This window comes from Lepus europaeus, unplaced genomic scaffold (assembly GCF_033115175.1).
Source record: "Lepus europaeus isolate LE1 unplaced genomic scaffold, mLepTim1.pri SCAFFOLD_29, whole genome shotgun sequence".
Lineage (NCBI taxonomy): Eukaryota > Metazoa > Chordata > Mammalia > Lagomorpha > Leporidae > Lepus > Lepus europaeus.
Genome location: NW_026909167.1, coordinates 9,800,938 through 9,810,148, shown reverse-complemented (window position 1 = coordinate 9,810,148; position 9,211 = coordinate 9,800,938). Strand labels below are relative to the sequence as shown.

The following is a 9,211-nucleotide window of genomic DNA, read 5'->3' as shown; positions in this document are numbered from 1 at the left end:
TCACAGAAGAATACACCTAGGTGGAGAAAACTTTATGGAGTGGGCTTTCCAAAGTGAAATGGAATTCTGGCCTGGACATCCTTGAGATCATGATCAGCAGAGTGGGGAAATTCTTAGCTATGTCCATTCACATCCTTTCCTTTTTGTTCAATGTATTCCTCCCTTACATAGTGCTCTGTGCTCTCCTTCTGTTGCACAGCACAAGGAGTGTCTGTGATTGAGGCTGTTTGTGTACAGCTGCAGTATCTGGAGTTGCCTTTGTCTCCATCTCTAACCAGAAACTCAGATGCAGAATGAGGAGGGGACTGCCAGCTTGCCACACAGGGTTTGGGCCCCTTGCTTCTTTACTTTTCTTCAGTGCAGGAGCAGCCTTAAACAGAGCTGTACTGGGTAGTATTATTTCTTTTAGATTTGAGTGCTCGGATAGCAAAAGAAATACATATTTTTTTTTTCTTATAGAACGGATTGAAGAGGCACTACATAAAGTCAGCAGCAACTTTCTTGGCTCTTGTTACATGTCAAGATGAGTCAGAATATATAGGGACATTTGTTAAATTTTTTAAAAAAATTAAAAATATTTATTTATTTGAAAGGCAGAGTTACAAAGAGAGACATAAATCATTTATCCACTGGTTCACACCCCTATTGGCCACAACAGCTGCAGTTGGACTGGATTAAAGTCAGGAGCCAGTATCTTCCACATTTCCCATGTGGGAGTAGGAGCACAACCACCATCTTTTGTAGCTTTCCTAGGCACATGAAGGAGCTGGATCAGAAGTAGACAGCTGGGACATAAACTCATGCACAATATGGAATACCAGCATCACAGGCAATGGCTTTCCCAGTATGCTCTACTGTCTTTTTTATTATTATTTTTATTTGAAAGGCAGAGTTAGAGAAGCAGAGGCAGAGACAGAGAGAGAGGGAGAAAGGCCTTCCATCTTCTGGTTTACTCCCAGATGGCTGCAATGGCTGGAGCTACCCTGAACTGAAGCCAAGAGCCGGGAGCCTCTTCCAATTATCCCACATGGGCACAGGGGCCCAAGACTTGGGCCATCTTCTGCTGCTTCCCCAGACCTTAGAAGAGAGCTGGATCAGAAATGGAGCATCCGAGACTCAAAGCAGCACCCACATGGGATGCCGGCAGTGCAGGCAGCAGCTTTCCCTGCTGGGACACAGTACCAGTCCCTCTATCATCTATTTTATGGAAATATATATTTAAGGGATATTAGAAGGCCATTCAGGCCCTTCCTACAAAACATTTTGAAATAATGATTGACAGTCTACAAGACTGCTTCCAAAGGGAGAGAGCTGCAGGAACAGAGAGGGCAGTGATATTGAAAGGGTATGAGGAACAAGGGAAGGTAAGAAGACCAGAAGAAATCTTGAAAAGTATTCCAAAGGATAAAGTAATAGGACACAGGTCATTTGTGAGGATTTCTATTATAGGGTTTTCCTTTTTTTTTTAAATTAAAGATAATTTCTAACATAATTTGTGATATACTTGACTCACTTTTCAGTTTTCTTCTTACAGATAAGATATGCTTATAAGATGTAGAGGGGCTGGTACTGTGGCTTTGTAGTTTAATCCTCTTCCTGTGGCACTGGCATCCTATATGGGCACCGGTTCTAGTCCCAGCTGCTCCTCTTCTGGTCCAGCTCTCAGCTATGACTATGACCTGGGAAAACAGTAGAAGATGGCTCAAGTGCTTAGGCCCCTGTACCCAAGGAGGGGACAGAGAAGAAACTCCTGGCTCCTGGCTTCAGATCAGTCCAGCTCCATCTGTTATAGCCATTTGGGGAGTGAACCAGCAGATGGAAGACCTTTATCTCTGTCTCTTCCTCTCACTGTCTATAATTCATCCTCTCAAATAAATAAAATCTTAAAAAATAAGATGTAGAGAAGTACTGGAATTAAATGCAATAGTACACTCCTAAATATGCAGTTAGCATTAAATTTTTGTTAAGAAAGGGATGAGCTTGGCTTTATGTGTCTTGCTTAGAGCAGAATTTTTATGACTGAATTTGAGATAATTAAAAATCAGTTTCATAATTGAAACATTGACCATTTTTACTACTGCAGCCTCCCCCTCACTCTGTATCCCTATGCAGATAGTCCACATGAGGGTACAACAGAAAGAGAGGCATGCATATCTGGAGTAATGCGAATATGCCCTTTGATTAAACCAGGGGATTGATTGACTGGAGTTCTTTGTGATTCAGTTTGTGTTTTTCTGTAGAGTGAAATATAGTGATTTGGGTAAAGTATCATGTCTTCTAGTTGATGATTCCAATTGGCTTTCTTATCCATCTACCTGGTATCACAGGTGATTCCCAAGACAGGTGTTGGACTCTCTGGAAAAAAAAAAAAGTAGCCTCTTCAGAGTTGATGTATTTCTCCTGGAAAATTGGAGAAATATTTTATAATAATCAGTTCATAGAGGATGTATACTTCCCTAGAAATGAAACTGAAGTGATTCTCTTTAATTGCCCCTCCCTGAGCTAGTTCCTGAGGCTCATTGATCAGGGTAAGAATGCTAATATTTATAGGCCAATTATGAATGATCCATGTTTGTCTTACACATGAGATGTCTACAGATCTGTTTCTCAAGGCCTTTAAGATAAAATAAGAAAACTTTGCAACAAAAGAGAAGGTTGGCATTGCCTGTTGCCTTGGTCTAGGATCTGTGCATTTATTACCCACTTAGTACTCTGACTCCTATTGTGCGCATCTCCTGATGGTTCTTTTTTGGCCATTCCTGTGTCCAGATTCCTTAATGGGTGACAATCTTTGTCCAAATTTCCAGTCTGATAACTCAGCCCAAATTGAGTTGGACTAGTTTGTGTACCCACTTCAGGATTAAGGTGGTCCAAAACTGCCAGTGCCCAATGACTTGGCTGCCTTTATGCTCACTCAAGAGATAAGACTCTGGGCACAGGTTCCAAGTGGCTTTGCTTGGTCCTCTTCCCTTGATCTCCCTGGTGACAAGCTGATTCTCAGGTAGGCAGGGAACTTGTTGGCTCACAGGAGTCTCCAGATTTCTGCTTTGCACTCATCTGCAAAATATTTGAGTTTTCTCTTGGATCTCAAAAGTCCTGAGTAGGGAGTTTTATTTTGTATTGAGATGTGTCTTTATAAAGACAGGTGTCACTGAAGACTGTGTGTCCTCATAATTAATTGAACTCACCCAGGCCTTCATGGAATTCTGGGATCCTGGCTTCAGGCTGAACATTGCCTGCTGTTAAAAAGTGCAAGAATTAAAAATTGCTATTATTTTATGTTCTTAAAGCTGCAAAAGCATTAACATTGTGCATTTCTGGGTGATTTGAAAATTCTAAATTTGAAATCAATTGTGTTGACTGGCTTTGCAGAGTAGGAAGAAAATAATTGGTTTATTAAGTATTTATAAAGAGACACTATGAAAGAAGCTATTCATTGGTACCAATTGTCTAAGCTTTAGTATTTATGAAACTATGATTTATTTATTTATTTATTTATTTGTTTATTTATGTTTGACAGGTAGAGTTATAGACATTGAGAGAGATACAGAGAGAAAGGTCTTCCTTCCATTGGTTCACTCCTCTAATGGCCGCTATGGCCAGTGCTCTGCAGATCTGAAGCCTGGAGCAGAGTACTTCCTCCAGGTATCCCATGCAGGTGCAGAGACCCAAGCACTTGGGCCATCCTCCACTGCCCTCCTGGGCCCAGCAGAGAGCTGGATTGGAAGGGGAACAAATGGGACTAGTACCCGGCACCCCAACTGGGACTAGAACCCAGGGTGCTGGTGCCACAGGCAGAGGATTAGCCAAGTGAGCCATGGCATCAGCCTATGATTTATTTTATTTTATGAGCTATGCCCACTTGAAGTTGTGAAAGAAAACATACAATGGTGGTTGTAATTCACTTTAACAGACTTTTTGAAAGATTTTATTTATTTCTTTGAGAGGCAGAGTTATAGACAGTGAGAGGTAGAGACAGAGAGAAAGGTCTTCCAACCATTGGTTCACTCCCAAAATGGCCACAACAGCCAGAGCTGCTTGATCCAAAGCCAGGAGCCAGGTGCCTCTTTCCAGTTGCCCATGGGTGCAGGGGACCAAGCACTTGGGCCATATTTTACTGCTTTCCCAGGCCATAGAAGAGAGCTGTAGTGAAAGAGGAGTAGCTGGGACTAGAACCAGTGCCCATATGGGATGCCAGTGCCACATGTGGAAGATTAACCTACTGCGCCATGGCACCGGCCCCACAATGCTCTTGAAAACAGAAACATTTATTCCTGAGTCTTTTGATGAATTAGGCCAATGAAGTCCTGACAGGGCACATATGTCTCTAGAATTAGAGGAGTGCTCATCATTCTCATACTGTGTTCTGTTGCTGTTCAGCCTGTGACAGTGAGACATATAAATAAAAAAAACAGATATTCAGCATGTGGTTACCCCACAAGGAGGCTTATCTTGTCTGCATCTGAATAATTTTGATAGCCAGGTGTTTTTAAGTTGCTAAATATTCTCCTAATTTGTGTTTATTTAAAGACTATTAACTTAGTACCACAATTTTTGTTATAATAATTTGATTGCTAATAAGGAATTTACAAAATCATACCTTGACTAGAAGTTTTACTTTGTAACAATCACAGACTAGCAGAAGTCATAAACTATTAACCCTCATTTTTCTAAAATAAGAGGTTGTAATTAATATGAATATATAAAGAATATATTTTTTGGCTGGCGCTGTGGCTTAACAGGCTAATCCTCTGCCTTGCGGCGCTGGCACACTGGGTTCTAGTCCCGGTTGGGGTGCCAGATTCTATTCCGGTTGCCCCTCTTCCAGGCCAGCTCTCTGCTATGGCCCAAGTCCTTGGGCCCTGCACCTGCATGGGAGACCAGGAGAAGCACCTGGCTCCTGGCTTCAGATCAGGGAGATGCGCTGGCCACAGCGGCCATTGGAGGGTGAACCAACGGCAGAAAGAAAGACCTTTCTCTCTGTCTCTCTCTCACTATCCACTCTGCCTGTCAAAAAAAAAAAAGAATATATTTTTTAAGATTTTATTTATTTATTTGAGAGGTAGAATTACAGACAGAGAGAGAGACAGAGAGAAAGGTCTTCCTTCCATTGGTTCACTCCCCAGGTGGCTGCAATGGCCAGAGCTGCACAGATCTAAAGCCAGGAGCCAGCTGCTTCTTCCTGGTCTCCCATGCAGGTGCAGGGGCCCAAGCACTTGGGCCATCTTCCACTGCTTTTCCAGGCCATAGCAGAGAACTGGACTGGAAGAGGGGCAACTGGGACTAGAACTGGCACCCATAAAGGATGCCAGCACCTCAGGCAGAGGATTAGCCTTTGCACCACATCACCAGCCCCAAGTACATGAAGAATTTAGAACAGAAAATCTACCAACCTCATGGAGTTTATCTCCCTTTCAAAACTTTTAATAACCTTTGGGATGGAGAATACTAATTTAAGGTACTGTAATTAAATTCACACAAACAAAAGATGTTTTAGGATGTTTTACTTCATTATTTAAGTTAGATACTATTAGGAAATTCTAGATTATTTTGTGGATAAATTGTAATTTCTTTTCACAAGTGTATTTGAGTAGAAATACAAACTTTTATAATCAATTAATTATGTTTAAAACATATGCTTATGTATGTTTTGTATTAAAATAACAGCATTTTATGAAGTTTAGATACATCTTGTTCAATACAAGCCTATACTTTTTTTAAGTTTTATTTAAAAAGAATCTTTGTATTTATTTTTTTAACACAGCAAATTTGGGTGACACAGTAAGTCCATAATTTACCACAAAATTCATAAACTTAACAACTGAGTATCTTAAGTCTTATAAATCTTCTGAATCATTCATAGTTATGCACTCAATGGAATGAACTCCTCAGCAGCTGAGAAGGATCTTAACTTAAAAGCACTAACTCTTCAGGCATCTCTACATGCCTCTATTTTTCATTCTCTAAGACATGCAGTCAGACTGCTGATGCAGCAAATACCAATTTACCTTAAGCTTAATGGATAAGAAAAAGCATTTGGGAAACCAACATTATTAATACTAAGTCTGAAAGCATTTCTACCTCTTTACTGAATAACTTTCCTTTCTGTCAATGTTAAACTCTAATGAATAAAAATTGTGTTTTGAACATAATTTTTTCAGGTTAATCTAGCACTTTAGGACATTTGTATTTGTTTTATAAGCCTTAAGGAAAACAAAAAGATAATCTCTAGTCTAGACAATTCTGGAATCTTTCATTAGATTTAGAATTTTAAAGCAAAGTAATATGATCTGTTTGTCCAAATAGTATGCCTTTTAAAAAATTCTCTTCATGTATGTAAATTAATAAAGCTTATTTCCAATATATATTTTCTGTGTTTTCATTTGCTGGAGCAGGGTTCAAAGGGTGTTTTTAGGATCTTGCCAACATCAGCCCTCTGTACCCATAAATTACCAAAGCCATTAAATGGACAATAAAAACTGGTTGAGGCTACTGATGAATGCTTCAAAAGGAATCTGATACACACAGATTTTATTGTCATATTCAACTCAACTGAAGTCTTTCTTGAAACTGTACTCTTGATAGGCTGAAGACAGTAATGGAGTTAATTCTTTATGCCAAAGAGACATGGATTTGTTGTACAAAGGCTTCATTCTCTGTCAGTCATCAGTAACTTGAGGTCTTTCTGTATATTCTGAATGGCAGTGTTTACATCTTCATATTGTAAAGCACTGCTAGCATATTTGCAGTATTTCTGAGCTCTCACAAAGTCCTCAGGTTTGAGGTGGATATGGCCTTGGGAAACTATACTGAAAAGTGCAGGATCAATGGCTGGAATAGTCTATAGAGTAGGTTGGATAGTATTCTTTGTTACACCCATGCTATGGGGCACTTTTGCTGGTGTATTGGCTGGGGCATGTGCACCCAGAGGACTCTGTATTAAATTATAGCTGTCTGATGGCATGCTGCCTGGGTCAAATGCTGAAGATGATAATGGCAGAGGTGTGTTGAATGGGCAGAGATGCTACTACAGCATCTTCATTTTCTTCACCATCAGTATCTTCCTCAATTGCAATAGGGCCTGCTTGAGTAGTCTCCTCATTCTTTAAGCAATTATGGATATATGTTGCCTTCCACCTTGCATACTTTGTGTGTTTCACATTTTCATCAGTGTTATGTCAAGCACAGTTATGACATCTGTTAAAAGACTTGCAGTATAGAAGAACACGATCATGTTTTTTGTGAAATCTCCAGCACAATGTTCATTGTCTGCATATATAAACATTTTCCAAGAATAATTCCCCAAATGGGCAGAACCAACTACTCCTTGGGTAATAGCTTCATTATCACCCCCACTGTTTCTTTTTGTTGTTTTTGTGAAGAATCTGAGCCTGGATCAAGGCACAGCTATTTTAGGCTAGGCCTCCATCTTGTAACTCAGGCCTGACCAGACCCTGAACCCTTTGGCAAAATCTCCCAAAAGAAGAAAAATAAACTCCCCTTGTGATAAACTCCCCTAGCAACAGCCAATCAGCAGATAGCAGGGAAATACCTGCTATCCAGCTGTCTTTTACAGGTGTCTTTTTAGGCCATTAAGGTGATTGATAACATCCCAAAACCCTGCAGTTTGGAATATACACCCTCATGGCTTGGACCCTACACTTTAGCCAATCATTTTAAAAAGCATCAACCCCAAAGCCATATAACCACCTTTACTAGGTCTATTCCCACCACTGGATTTACTAATCAATTTTAAGAGATGTTCTTTAAATTCTCACAGCATGAGATGATTTGCTGAATGGTGCTATAATGTATAGAATGTCTCTGAAAACCCTATATAAACCTCACAAAGGAAATGGGATGGGTCCTCATCAGATGTCCATTGTGATGATTGGAGGAGTGGACCCTAGATTGAGCTAGAACAATAAACCTCTTTGCTTTTGCATCATTGAAGTCTCTCATTGGGATAATTGAGTCCCATCCAAGTCTGGTCTAACAGTTGTTGTTAAGATTTATTTATTTATTATTATGGCAGAATTACAGAAAGACAGAGAGAGAGTCAGCCTCTGCCATCCACTCCCCAAATGGCCGCAATGGCCAGAGCTGTGCTGATCTGAAGCCAGGAGCCAGGAAATTCTTCCAGGTCTCCCATATGTGTGCAGGGGCCCAAAGTCTTGGGCCATCTTTCTACTTCTTTCCCAGGCCAGAGCAGAGAGCTGAGTCAGAAGTGGAGCATCTGGGACTTGAACTGGAGCACATATGGGATGCCAGCACTGTAGGCCAGGGTTTTAACCTGCTGTACCAGTGTCAACCCCCCAACTCTTTATTAAGAGCTCCTAACTGACCTGTTAATTTTGATAAAAATTTATGACACTCAGGAGTTTTATTATCAATCTTCATTCAAGTTTGCATGGCATATAAATGACCCCCTTGGTGAAATACATAATGATCAAACAATGGCTGCCAACAAACACCCCTCAGATCATTTCTTGAGCAACTATTCAGTAATAGGCCACCACAGGGTCCTACTTGTCATGCTCCTGAACCATCAGGTGATGCTGTATGTTCTTTTATTTTTTAAAGTTTTTTATTTTATTTTTTTTATTTTGACAGGTAGAGTTATAGACAGTGAGAGAATGAGAGAAGGTCTTCCTTAGGAATGTTCTTGGTATTTTGATTGAGATCACATTGAATCTGTGAATTGCTTTTGAGGGGCTGGCACTGTGGAATAGTAATTTGAGTCTCTGTGGCATTGGCATCTGATATGGATGCCAGTTTGGGTCCCAGCTGGTACTCTGATCCAGCTCTCTGCTTATGGCCTAGGAAGGCAGTGGAAGATGGCCCAAGTGCTTGGGCTCCTGTATCCACATAGGAGATGAGGAGGAAGCTCCTAGCTCATGGGTTCAGATCAGCCCAGCACCAGCCATTACAGCTATTTGGAGAATTAACCAACAGTTAGAAGGCATCATTTTTTTTCTCTCTGTCTCTCTATAACTTCCTCTCAAATAAATAAATGATTGTGAAAGTAAAATTAAAAATAATTTTTATTGGTAGAATGGGAATTTTGATGATATTAGTTCTTCCAATTTATGAACATTGAAGATTTTTCCTTTTTTTGTTTTCTTTTTTTTCTTTAATGTTTTGTAATTTTTCTTATAGAGATCTTTCACACCCTTGACTAAATTTATTCCAAGGTAATAAAAAAATTTTA

The 9,211-nt window shown here is 40.1% G+C and overlaps 1 pseudogene; it reads right to left on the bottom strand.

Annotated features, from left to right (window-relative positions):
• Window positions 1-6,649: 6,649 nt before the first annotated feature.
• LOC133754850 (vacuolar protein sorting-associated protein VTA1 homolog) lies at window positions 6,650-8,561 on the bottom strand (annotated as a pseudogene).
• Window positions 8,562-9,211: the final 650 nt, after the last annotated feature.